Genomic DNA, 14,241 nt, shown 5'->3' with positions numbered 1-14,241 from the left:
TTACCGGTCATTTTGTAGTTTCTACCGGTCATTCTGAGGCTCAGCTTTTCATTTTGTCCGGTTAAAATTTGAAGATTAGAGGCTTAGATAAATACTTAATAGCGCTTCTAATTAAAAGAGGAACAGTTTTCAAACTAAAATAGGTGTTTAACCAATCTAAGTCATCACATACTACAAAATTTTCTAAGATGGTTCCACCAGACCCCCTGCTCGTTACACTCAAAAAATTACCGGCCAACTGAAATTTCCTTATTTGCAGCACTGAAAATGTGCTTCTAAACTCTCAAATCTTCAAAGGTGGACTTTACCAACCCCATGAAACAATTTTGCCATCAACCTTTCTGCCCTTAAATACTTAGAGATAAGTCCAAAAGTACAAAATATTCCTAAACCTTCCCTTTTCTTTGGATAATTTGAACTTTGGGCTCATTGACTGCATTTAAGAGCAAACAGGTTGATAGCAAAATTGTTTTATGGGGTTGGTAAAGTCCACCTTTGAAGATTTGAGAGTTTAGAAGCACATTTTGACAGACTTGATCTTTAAATGGTAGATCAGAAGGTAAAGATCTTGATGAATGTTTGTACTATCCCCATGAAACTTTCCAAAAACCAAGATTTCATTATCTTAGTGGGCTCATTTTCTGTTTAATCTTGAGCAAAAATTGTTGTTTTGAGCAACACTGTCAAGATTTTTAGGATTTTAGAGTTAAGACTGACTTTGAGCTAGCCCTAATCTGTAAAAGAAAGGAAAAGGTTCCAACTTCTGATAAATTCTTGAACTATTTATAGAATGCTTTCACAAAATCAAGAATCAAGTATCAATGGTAATATTTTGGGCAAAAATTTTCAGCCAAAAATGTACTTTTAAGTCAATTTTACAAAATTAAGGGGGTTAGGGGAGTTAGAAGCCGCCGTTGAGTGAAAATTCAGCCTCTATAAGCTTTCGAAGAGTACCATATTTGATTTTCCTAGAAACCTTTCTGGAATGTGATGAGGAATCATAATTTTCAGATAAAATTTACTTTCGAACTGCCAATTACATGCTGCAATAGAATGACCTCAGCTCTAGTCAAAAAATTGAAAAAAAAAGCCTTTTTGGCCCAAAAAAGCACATTTGACAACTTTTTTCACCTAGTTTCATTGTTTTTATATAAAAAATTGATCATAGCCCTTATATTATAACAAATTCAGTGACCTAGACCCCTTTGAAGTTTGCCAATGGGCCAAGATATCCCAAATTTTAGTCATTTTTCGAGCGATGTTAATAAAATTTTAAATCAACATAAACAAGCAACATGCTGAATGGACCTACCTGATGATGAAACTTAGATAGCAATAAGGAGAAAAACAATCATTAAGTTCAGGTTGCAAAATTGCAAGTTTTATTGACGATTGAATCATGCTTGATGGTTGCATTGTTATCAATAACTTTTTAAGTGAAAAAAAAAATAAATATATGGAAAAAGCCCAATTCAAATCTGCAAAAACGGCGATTTCCGGCATACTTCCGGCATTTTTGGCCGGAAAAATATGATTCTCAAAAATCCAAATCGGTCACACTTAGGGCATTGCTGATACACATCTTTGTGCAAAAATCAGGAAAAACAGTTAATGAAATCTCAACAAAATGGCAACTAACTGGTTTTGTAACTTTTGACGGCATATTATCGACATTTTTGGCTGAAATATTTTTTTTCCAAAATCAGGCTCCGTCACATTTTAGGTATTGCCATTTTGCATGAATGTGCAAAATTTCATGAAAAAATATAAAGTACAGCTCGAGAAACTCAAGAAAAACCATTTTTCTGGCGATTTTCGGCTGTTCCAGTGATTTTTAGAAAGTCCTGGCATCAAAAATCAGTTTTATTGACAATTGAACCATACTTGATGGTTGGCATTGTTATCAATAATGATTTTGCGTGAAAAAACAAAGAAATACCAGGAAAAAGTCCAATGAAAATCTGCAAAATCGGCGATTTCCGGTATATTTCTGGCATTTTCGGCCAGAAAAGAATTTTTCTCAAAAATCGAACTCGACCATGTTTTGGGCATTGCTATTACGCATCTTTGTGCAAAAAATCAGAAAAAACTAATGTTGAAATCTCGAGAAAATGCCAAAAACCGGTTTTCTCGGCATATTTTCGGCATATTCGGCCGGAAAAAATGTTTTTCGAAAATCGGTCTCCGTCACATATTAGGTAATTGTCATTTTGCATCAGTGTGCAAAAATTCATAAAAAAATATAAAGTACAGCTTGAGAAATTCAAGAAATAATGTCTTTCCTGCGAAAATAGGTTGTCCCAGCGATTTTTAAATAGTTCCGGCTTCAAAAATCAATTTTATTGAAAATTAAAACATGCTTGATGGTGGGAATTGCTATTAATAATGTTTTTGAATGAAAAAAACAACCAATTATAAGGAAAAAGTCCAATGAGAATCCAGAAAAACGGCGATTTCCGGCATATTTCCGGCATTTAAAGTCGAAAAAAAAATTTTTCTAGAAAATCGAACTTGGCCATGTTTTGGGCATTGTTAATACGCATCTTTGAGCCAAAAATCAGAAAAAACTAATGATAAAATCTCGAGAAAATGCCTAAAAAACAGTTTTTCCGGCATATTTCCGGTATTTTCGGCCAGAAAATTTTTTTTTTCGAAAATCGGGCTCCGTCACATTTTGGGCCTTGCCATTTTGCATCATTGTGCCAAAAATTAGAAAAAACTAATGAGCCAATCCTGAGAAAAGCTGGTAACAGACGGACCAACCGACGGACGAACGAACATACGGACGGACATCGGTTAATTTATAGGACCTCCAAGGTAGGTCCAAAAATTAATGGTAGGAGATCACATAGGTTTCTCTTTTGATCCTAAGAGAATAGCCGGTTGTCTTTCAGGAACAGAAGAGTTGGAGGTCAGACAATGTTGGGATTTCTAGGAAAATTGGGCTAAAGTTGGTACTTTTTTGAGACCTTGTTGGCTTTTCGGGCCTCTAGGGGCTAGTAGGGAGGGAATTTTTTATTGCAATCACTTCAAATGGATAGACCAGGGACTGAACTACCAGAAAATATTATTTTGAGCAGTAAGAAACTCCCCTGGGACAGGTCAGATGGCTCTAAAATACCCCTAAAATCAAATTTATAGTGTTTTTGTGACGTCATAACTCCAGCTACCATTTTGAAAATTTTGATTTTTTTTGAAAGTTGTATAGTTTACTGGCCATAGTTTCAGAATAACCAAAAACCAATTCCTCATTTTGATTTGAGAAAGCATGGTTCTATATCAAAAAATTTTTAAGTGCAATGCCCAAAAATGTCAAAAAATTGGCATAAATCCGCCATTATGGATTTTCAGACCAAAATATTTTGGGATTTTACTCAGTTCATTGTACTTAACAACATATCCAAAAATGAAAAAAATCTCAGTTTCAAACTATTGGACCTGCCCCGCTCTTAAAAAAACTGGCTCTTAAGGCCTAGATTACACGCTAGAATAAAAATAATTCTGTTCAGCACATATGTAAATGGGTCACTCAGTGTTTGAGGTTTGAGGAAATTTCCGGAATATAGCCTATTCGGCTGTGCACAGATCTATGTGCACATTTTCTTCCCCATAGATCTTTTACTTATGAACTTGTTCTTCAAATTAGTTTTCAACACAAGGTTGTTTGGTTCAAATTTTTTCATCTATCGCTCAAATTTAGGTAATTTTTCCTAGCTTTTGAAAATGTTAATTTCATTTTTTTAAAAGCAAAAAGTTTACTTTTTCAAAAATCTCTTTAGAAGTTTTGCGGCACAATTTTTTGCTTTACATGGCAAGTAAACAATATATCGTGAGATCTGGTAACTTGCATCAGTGGAGGCAAACATGCATAGCCCTCAAATGAATAACCTGTCTGGTCATTAAAAAACAAAGTAGAATAAAAATAAAAATGATAGAGTAGAGCTGTGAGCGGAGCTGCGTAGTTAATTTGTTTTGAAATTTTGCTGCTTTGATTGGTCAGTCATTTGATGGCTATGCAAGTTTTCCTCCACTGATGCAAGTTGCCTGACTTCACGGTAGCACTTTCACTGCATTAATCTTTGATACTCGTTTCAGTGGGGAACGCTAGGACTCCCGGCGACACTATTTTTCTCTCTTGACTTAATCCCTTAATTGAGGGATGCTCCCTTGTATTTCCCCGGAAATTTTGCCGGACCTCAAACAATGACACATGTGCGGAATTATTTTTACTTTAGCGTATAAACAAGGCCTTAAAAATCGAAGCGCTGTCTCGGGAATTATTGATAAAATTTGGTTGGTTGATATTTGGCTGCTGCACGTTCGCAATCTGTCATTTTGTCTCATTTTAAGTTTCCAAGTTTTAAATTGATTGTCTTGGGATCTTGAACTTAATTCAAATAACTCTCATCCTTGTTGTTGCAAATACATCCTGTAGATGACTGATGTTGTTTTTTTCTGAAAGCTTGATTTCCTAGTGTGACTAACTGTTTAGTGAGTGAGTCCTGCGCTTTTTCAACTGTAAAAAATGTGAGTCCAATATTGGACTCACACCTCGAACCCGTCTTGTGTACATCAAATTATAAAAAAACACACAACAGGTCTCCTGTCTATATATACCGTTACGAGTGGTCCTAAATCCGACAGCCCTGCCTATCACGTGCGTTTGCGTAGGGTAAAATGGCGAAATACGAAAATCGAATTTGGCAAAAAATTTTTGAAAAATGACCTTAAAAGATTTGACTATATCTTTTTATTCCATGAAGAAATTACTTTCAAATAAAAAATGTATTAACAATGAATGGGTAAGCTTTCTAGAAATCCAAACATAAATTGTATAGCTTTTACCAAAAAATAGCACTTTAGGATCAGAAACAGTCAAAAACCAGTTTTTTCCAATTTTCTTCGAGTTACAGGAATTAATTCCTTGTTTGTTTGATTGAAATTTTCAGTAGGGGTGGCCATCAGGTTCCTTGCTTCATATCAGGGGGGGCCGAGCGACGGGGGTAAAGAATTAAAGTTTCTAAGTAAAATCTTAATTATCACCCAAAAAAGTGCTTTTTTATGTCCATATCTTTTAATATTGTCCCAGCCTTATCCCTCTTTTCAGTAAAGCTTCCTATACCTTTGTCCTTCAGAAAAACCAAAAAATATTGGCCTTAATTGCTTGCTTTCAGTTCCTGTAGCCAGTAGTGTGACCCCCTGTATTTCTTTTTGACCCCCGATTTCACGCGGGTTTTTTAATAGATAAGTCATGACTCAAATCCGCAGTCTTATTGGACTAGAGAAGCGAAAGTGAAATCGCGCGATCTGATTGGATGAAAAAAGACCGCGGGAGCTGGAAACGAATAGAATTCTCTAGAATTCTCATTTTAAATTCAAGATGGCGGCAGAAAAGCACGTCTTTGCTTTGGACGAAAGGTTGTAAATTCTGGTGATTTTAAGGTTTTATCTTATCTTATCTCATTTACTTTAATTAGTAGAGGCTTCTTCAATGTTTGGGGAAGGTAAGTCTGTAAAAGTTATTTGTTTTTCGGTGGAAATAAGTGTTTAAAAAAGCATTTTTTGTGCTCAAGGTATATTTTTCTTCGCAAATTTTTGTCTTCATTCTTAAATAGATGAACGAGTATTTGACTGATGCTTATGATTTTTCCATAGAACATAGTAAAACTATTCAGGAACTTAGATCTTTTTACAGAATTTCAAAAAATCTGTTAGTTCTGGAGATATATTGAAAAGTTTTTACATGGGTAGTTTGCGTTTCAGAATAATAGAGGCAATTATTTTTACAACTCACACTTTTTTATCACATTAAATGACATCTTGACATTTTAGTCATCTTGTTAGATGTTTTGCTTCGAGAGTTCTTGCAATATCTGTATAGTTTATTTTTCAACTAGAGAGGGAATGTTTGTAAACATAGAATTTTTTTTCATAGCAGTTATTTGGGGGGTCGGATTTAGGGCAGGGCGTCCTGTGTTTACATTCTTTAGGACCACTCCACGTATCACACAAAGTATGGATCTCTGCACAAAGAAGCATCGAGAAAGACACTGCTGACTTACCAAACTTACAGAAGCACTGACTGACTGCCAAGGCAAGCAGCAGTTACCTACAAGCTCATGAGCAGCCGCGCAGCAAACCAAAGCAAAACCAAAGTTGTGATGGATGGCATGATTGAGCTTTTTTGTGGCATGATGATTGATGTGATGATTGATTTCAAACAAATTGAAAAAACTTAAAAAAATACCTTCAAGGGTTGTCTGAGGCTTGTCTTTTCTAGGTCTTTCATATTTTTTTTTTTGTTTCTACTACGCTTTTATTTTACTGAGTCCAGTCGGACCTGCCTATTATATGCTCTAAGTATACAAGATCGTAAAAGTGAGAATCGTAGAATAGTAATATACGAATAGATCATAATCACAGTATAATTAAGATCTATTTATCTCAGTGTATTTAAGTTGGACCCGGCTGTACCAAGTCTTCCTCGTGGCTTGGATTCGCGCCAAAAAAATTTCCCGATTTTAATCCGAAACCGAAGGTACGTTTTATTTTATAAGAATAAGAACATTCCAAATTTCTGAAGCTGCTTCAGATGTTCTTAACTTTCTGAGTTTCGAGCCTAAAATTCACCAATTTGTGATGTTAGTGGCCATGCATCAAAAAGGTAGAAAAGGGGGTTAGACATCTATCTTTTATTGTCTCTTTGAAGCGAGCTTTGTTACCGCCTTTGCTGCGTGTATTTCAAAATAGTTATAAAAAATCCGACAATATTCCGTTACATTACAATTTTATTTCTTTGAATTACTTAGGTAAAAGGATTGATAGAGCTTGAACATTACTCGTAATTCACAAAAGAATTATTCTTAATTTTTCTTATAAGACACCCCGGGAGGTGTAAGGGGTACTAGGGTTGCGAGCTGACGGGGGGGGGGGGGTACTGCCCGACTTTCGAACTTTGGACCCTTACCGGGACTAAAAAAGAGAAAACCAAGGAAAATTTTGTGAACTTCACGACCCTTAGCGGGACCAATTTGACCAAATTTGACCAAATTTCGATCTTTCAGGGGGTAAAAAGTTGAAATTTTCCTATTTTTCCGACCCTTAGTGGGACTGAAATTTGATTTTCTGATTTTTCCGACCCTTAGCTAGTCTGAATCGCAGACCTCTACAAAACCACAGGTAGTATAGGTCTGCTTAATGATCTACCAACCGCTTTCCGGTTCGCAAAGGAAATCTTGGCGAGTAATTTGATTGACATTGATGTGCGCGCAAAAACGATCGTTTCGAACGTTTTCAATGGAATGTTTACATTTGAAATTCGAATCCCAGACCAGAAAAACAAAACAGAAAAAAGATAAAAAAACAATCTGATGCGCGCATTATGTACAGTCTGTAGATTTATTTTTGACTTTTGCTTTTATAAGATATCTGGTCTGTAAATTTATCAAAACTTTTCCATCAGCTCTTCGGTCGAAGCTCAAAAATACAAATATGAACAAAGTGAAAGAAAACAACCAGAAACACTCCAATCTCTTCAAAGAATTGAAGCTAAGTACCTGGAAAGATACAAAGGCCACAGTATTAAAAAGTGAAATGCTAAAGCTGAAGAAAAGTTCTTTGTTTGTTTTAACATTTAAAGGCCCTTGTTGAAGGAACAACAACACTCCCTTTTGTAGAATCATAAAGAACTAATGTCAGAAATATTCAATATGACCCCCAAAATGTACTGTATATACATAACTAGAATACCTTGAAATAATCTGCAACATATCTGTAGAACTGACAAAACAATTATCTGGAGCCAAAGTGATCAACGAATCCAGTGTGGTAAAAAATTATACACTCATGCAAGTCCAAATTAAAGCATAAAAATGTAGTTTTATGAAGCAAAATTTTGTTGGTGCACACAGAAGATACATCAGAGCACTTAAATTCAATAAATCTAATTTCTCATCTTTTACAAAATCTCCACATTAAACAAGAAAGGAGGAAGAAAAACAAGCAAACTTCCTTCCGCCTACTTTTTTTCAAAATCCAAATATATTTTCCAATCTATGATTTGGTGCCTCACAGAAAATTTAAACATTACGTAATGTTATATTTGTAGACACTCGCCAGTTAAAAATGTCTTTAGCCGTATATCGGCTAAAGGCGGCAAATCTCTGGACAAAGGAAATATAGCTTATTAAGCATCCTCTATAAGGAGCACGAATCCGTTAGTGGATGCCAGCAGCCTAACCCTTAGCGGGACTTTGGAAGTCCAAAAAAGGTACCGTTAAGGGCGGCACATACCGTACCCTCCATTTGCCTAAGTATCCCCCCCCGGGCCGTCTGTATTTCAAAATTGGCATAGATAAAATAAAAAATCCAACAATATTCCGTCACAATTTCATTTCTTTGAATTACTTAGGTAAAAGGATTCATAGAGCTTGAACATTACTCGTAATCCGGGGGGGGGGGGTACTGAGGCAAATGGAGGGTACAGTATGTGCCGCCCTTATGGGTACCTATTTTGGACTTCCAAAGTCCCGCTAAGGGTCGGCAAAATTAGAAAATCTAATTTCAGTCCCACTAAGGGTCGGAAAAATGTGAAAATTTCAACTTTTTACCCCCTGAAAGATCGAAATTTGGTTAAATTTGGTCAAATTTGCCCTGCTAAGGGTCGTAAAATTCCCGAAATTTTCCTTTGTTTTCTCCCGGTAAGGGTCCAACACACAACGAAGCTACTAGTGCCGACCAGTGCTTTCTACAAAAATACAAAGGAGATAGCAAAGAAGTCCAGTCGGTTTTATATGTTTATCGCTGGCACTGTGAGTGTGAGTCAATCTAACGTGTGATGTCAGAGGGACTTAAGTTTGGGGGAGAAAATTCGGGGGCTTTAGCATTTATACGTCAAAAGGAGCGTACAATTGACGCTCTCTAATTCGACGTTCTACTACTATTCGATAGCACCCCTTATTATTCGTCATAACAAGAAACTCTCGACACACCCTTATTCTTGATAAGCAAGTCCCTAATTCGATGAAAATCAAATTCCCCTTGATTGAAGATTGAATTAGAGTGCGTCAACTGTATATTGGCTGTTAATAACATGGATTTATTATTCGATATGATCCCTTATTAAAAAACACGAGTTACAAAAAGCACGAGTTACGTTAAATGTGACGTCATCAATGGGAAATTATGACGTCACAAGTAGATAATTTAACTCGTCAATTCACGGTGCACCTTAAACTGACGAGTTAATTAACTCGTCAATTTATGGTGCACCATAATCTTACGAGTTAATTAACTCGTCAATTTATGGTGCACTTTAATCTTACGAGTTAATTAACTCGTCAATTTATGGTGCACCTTAAATTGACGAGTTGAATTTTCATGAAACCAAGTTGGTCAGAAATTCTAAAATTCAGATTCCGAGCCTCGGGAAACACTACGTTGTGATGTTATAAAACTTAAAACTTGAATATCTCAAAAGTAGTAATCTATATCATAGAATATACTGGTTATTCTGCAATAGACCTTATCGGAGTTTTTGATTATTCTAAAAAGGCGATGCATTGTGGGATTGTTTCGAGTGTATTACAATAGAAATCTCTTTGAATTCCTCGAGGGGATTCTATTGTAATACACTCGAAACAATCCCACAATGCATATCGCTTTTTTAGAAAAATCAAAAGCTCCGATAAGGTCTATTTCCACGTTAGAAGATAAGAAAAAAATACTTGATTTAACCATAGTATAAGAAAGCCGCTGCTGGAATGATAACATCTGAATTTCTGTTGTTCCATCTCTGTCGTATTTGATGACTATTTTTAATGGTAAATTTCATTGGTTTGTCATTAACACTCACTTCTCAGTGCGTTTTAAACATTAATGATATGCCCTTGATAATACAATTGCATTATAAAATCATTGTAAAGGAAAGATCAACAATAAGAAATTTAAACAAGCACAAAATGGCTGGGCTGAAAGAACTCAAAATTTAATAAAGTGCCTCAAATGCCTTCACGATATTTCAGTGAAAATATTTTAGAAATCAATGAAAAAGTACATCAAGACAAAACTGTGAAAATTTCAAGCCAGCACCTTCAAAATTTATCATTCCAACTGATAGGAAAGTTGTCATCTTGAATATAGTTCTTATAATCTCAATTTTGGCGGAAAACTATTGTTTCCACAAAATACCCCTAAAATATTCCAAAATTAGTTCAAGTGTTCTATTGGGTACAGATTTAAAGATATCTAGCAACAAAAAAAGAATTTGTGAAGAAAAATAATAGCAAAATTTCAAAGACTATCTACCAATAATAAAACAAGAGCCGCAAAGATGCGGATAAATATTTCCTTTACAAATGTTAAAATAATAATTGATGTCCTCAAAAGATTTCAAAGTGCTTTAAATCTCAGACAACATCAAGCAACAAGTCCTTAAGAATTTCAAAATTCCATCTATGTTATTGCCAGTTTACAGGATTATTCATAAGATGACTGTAGGTTCAAAGCTACGGACCACGAAATATATCCAAGCTGAACCCGACTGAGAACAACATACAGTAATCAAATTGGCTAGAACTTTAATTTTCGTTAGGTGGACTTTCAATGGATTTTAGTATTATACTAGCGGTCACCCGGCGTCGCACCGCCAAGTAGAGTGTTGTTGAACACATCAAAAGACCTGATTATATAATTATTATTTCATGCGCTGATTTCCAGAAATATTATATAGCCAAAAAGGGCAAATATTTAAAATGAAAGAATAACAAAAAGGAGAATATTCCACAGTAAAAAAACCAAAGAAAATTTTATATATTTTCCAAATGAGATGAAATATTTTGCATTATACTTTCATATATAAAATATTGTAAAAAATGTAAAAATGTAAAGTAACTTTTGGAGTTTTTTGAAATAATGTACGTGCTAAAAAGTAAAAATCTTTCAAAACAGGGAAACAATTTGATATTTTCCGACAGAATGCTAAAAAAAAAAAAAAAAAAATCTCATACTGGGAAACATTTCATAATCTGAAAGAATGGCGATAGGAATAAATTCCCCAAACAGAAGCCATTTTATGATTTCTAAAAGCATGCTGCAAGAGCAAAAAATGTCACATACTTGGAAACAATCCAAATTTCCAAAAAAAAAAATGTCAGAAAAGAAAATAAATTGTCATGCCAGGAAATCACTTGAGTTTTCTTCATTTTTTTTTTTAAATGCATCTGGAAGAAAATGTCAAGTTCACGACAAAAGTTTTCCATGTTTTGAATGCACGTGTAAGAAAATCTCCAAATTTATCACAAAAGTTTCCACCACGTTTTAAATGTACATACCATAAACTGCTTTAACTTGAGACGATCGGTCGAAACATGGGACTGTTTGATATCTGGTCTGTATTTTCACTAACTTGTTAAATCTCTTTGACAACAAATTTGTTTTGATAACTCCACCAAGTCTATCAATCATACTTCCTTTCGTAACATGTAATGATAACTTTCACTGATAGTGCCGATCGGAGAATTAGAGAACACCCGCCGCCTAACCGCCTATCGCTCGATGGGATTAACAAATAACGTGTGTGTAACTTGCCGCGCGAGTGATGTCAAACGTTCCATCGTTTTGCCATTTTTTTAATACGCCGTTCATTAACTCAAATCAAATGACTTTGGAGGTCCAGTGAAATGGTGGCCAAATTGCCGTCCCATGTTTTGTCAGATAGTCCAAGTTGGAGCAGCTGATGGTAAGAAAATCTCCAAATTCACGACAAATGTTTCCACGTTTAAAACACACGTTGCACGCGGGGAAGAAAATCTCCAAGTTCAAGAAAAATTTTAATAATATGTGAGGTGATTTCAAATTATTTACATCCATATTCAATGCAATAAACCTTTTAAGAAGTATAACATAACATTCTTCATATTGGGGCCGTGGTGTTCCGGATCCGGTTATCAGCTTTAAAATTTGAAACTTATAACTGCAACGAGTTTTCACTAACTGTCACTACAGCAGTTTAATTCATTGTTGCAGATAAAAAAACCAAAATTCAATCATTAACCAGTCAGATTTGCTCCATGTTTAAATTTTTTTTAGCTAAAATCAGTTCATCAACCCATTCCCATTGTTGCATTGCCGGCGCATTTGCTGCATTCGTTGGGTGCAAACTTTTTTCATATTGCAATAGTGTAATTTTTCAGGTATAAAATGGTCAGATTTATTCACAGTCACTTGCCTTCGTACTATTTATGTAAATATACAAACAAAATTGAAGTTAGTTTGTTGTGAAAGTTGATAAAATGTCCTGTTTTTTTCCAAGACCAAGAGATTTACATCATCTCTCATTCCAGCTCATTCCAAACCAACAGAATTTGAACGAAACATCAAATCCAGAAAGAAATATTAAGAAAAGTTCACTATCGACCATTCCTTGTGACAATCTTTCAAAAATCATGATCCAATTCAACTCATCAAAGCATAAAAACCAAAGCAAAGAAAAGTAGCGAAAGAGCAAAAGTTGTTGTCTATTTTCTGCCATCTTTGGTTTGACAGTTAGAAACAAAGCAGTATGGTCCGATCAACAATACGCTTCTGAAACGGCCGACGTTGCCCGATCGACAAGGAGAATAGAGCGCCGTACGGATATTTACCATAGACGTTTTTCGAAGAAATGACGTCTTCCGCCTCGAAAAAAAGAACATCGTACTGTTTTTACCGCCGGAGCTTGATTTAAAAAGAGACTCATGTACAAACTCACGAAATTGACCAAAACCGAGCGTTAGACTTGAAGAAGGAGAAGAAAAATTACCGTTTTAACAAATATTTCCTTCTCAAAGGAAATATTTAATGAGCATCTTGATGTTCTTATAAAGCTCGGAGACAGAGATGGAACAGTAATTAACTGAAAAGACAATGCGGTACACATTCCAGCCGCGGCTTTCTTATACTATGATTTAACCAAATAAAAAATGCCAGTATGTAAAAATCCAGCTGACAAAAATCTGAAAACTTAGAAGTGCCTCCTCCGGCGACCTTTAGTACGGCTTTCCAATTTTTCTATAATAGCTCAATTGAGAACAACGTCGTCTCTGTGTTGCCAAGGCTTTATTACAACCTTAGGATCTCAGGATTTAAAAGCTCAAATTTTCTCGAATAAGGCTTTGAATATAGCCTAGAAGCCACCGAGCCCCTCTAAAATCGAAATATTCAATGAAAGAAAGTGGTAGTGCTAAAATAGCAATTCTCGCCCGAACTTTAAATTCTGAAAAACGTTAAAACACACTAAAATGTCAATATATTTCGACCGTGATTGTGGCTGGGCGCCATAGTGCACTGCAAACAAGGTAGAGTATAGAAACGAAGAAATACAGCAAAACAGGACAAAGTAGACCAACTAACCCAAGCTTTTAAGCGATAAATTTACAGTTTATTTTTCTGCTAACTATTTGTACAATCGTCCTAAAATTTCTGTACATATTTCTAGATTCAAAATAATTTTATATTATATCACTAATAATAGGAATAATATTAATAGTTGTGTTATAAGTGTTTTATTTACAATATGTTATGTTTATTTTCAAAAATAAAAATTCTGTCATTTGAAGGGACATAAAAGTAGTAAAATGTAAACATTGCGCTAACCACGTGTCATTAAAGAAAACGATTGCAAATCACGTGTCCAAAACAAACTTGTAAAACAATTGAAACAATTAAAATCAACCATATTTGTTTTGATTTTTGATTTTGACATGTGACATTTGTTTTGATTTTGTATTCCGCTGCATACGGTTTGTTCACAAATTTCGTCAGTACTTTTATGTCCCTTTAAAATACCTTCAAATATTTTCAAAGCAAAAACTAACGTGACTGAGAATACTTGCTCTACTCCATATTGTTGTTGACAACATTGCAGATGACTAGGTGAGGTAAAATTTTTAAAACTTATTCTATTTGTCTTATGGCAAATTCGATTTGAATTCGAAAATCTGAAGGAAGCGTTTGCGTATCTTGTAGCTAAATCTGATTATTATAAGAAACTAGAAAGACCCTGGGAGGTTACAAATTTTTACGTAGACCAACCAAGCCGAAACTAACAGAAATGTCAAAATAAAATAATATTGTTAAAACAGCTTGGATATCTATGCCGCGGCCTATGTTGCAAAACTATACAAACTTTCGCTTTTTAAAATTCCGTAGAATTAGAAATCTCGCTAAAAAATTTGAATTTTCGCTTCGATAAAGATAAAAATC

The sequence above is a fragment of the Clytia hemisphaerica genome, unplaced genomic scaffold (genome assembly GCF_902728285.1).
Source record: "Clytia hemisphaerica strain Z4C2 unplaced genomic scaffold, Clytia hemisphaerica genome assembly, whole genome shotgun sequence".
Lineage (NCBI taxonomy): Eukaryota > Metazoa > Cnidaria > Hydrozoa > Leptothecata > Clytiidae > Clytia > Clytia hemisphaerica.
The sequence above is the reverse complement of the archived record's forward strand: the minus strand, read 5'-3'. Positions refer to the sequence as shown.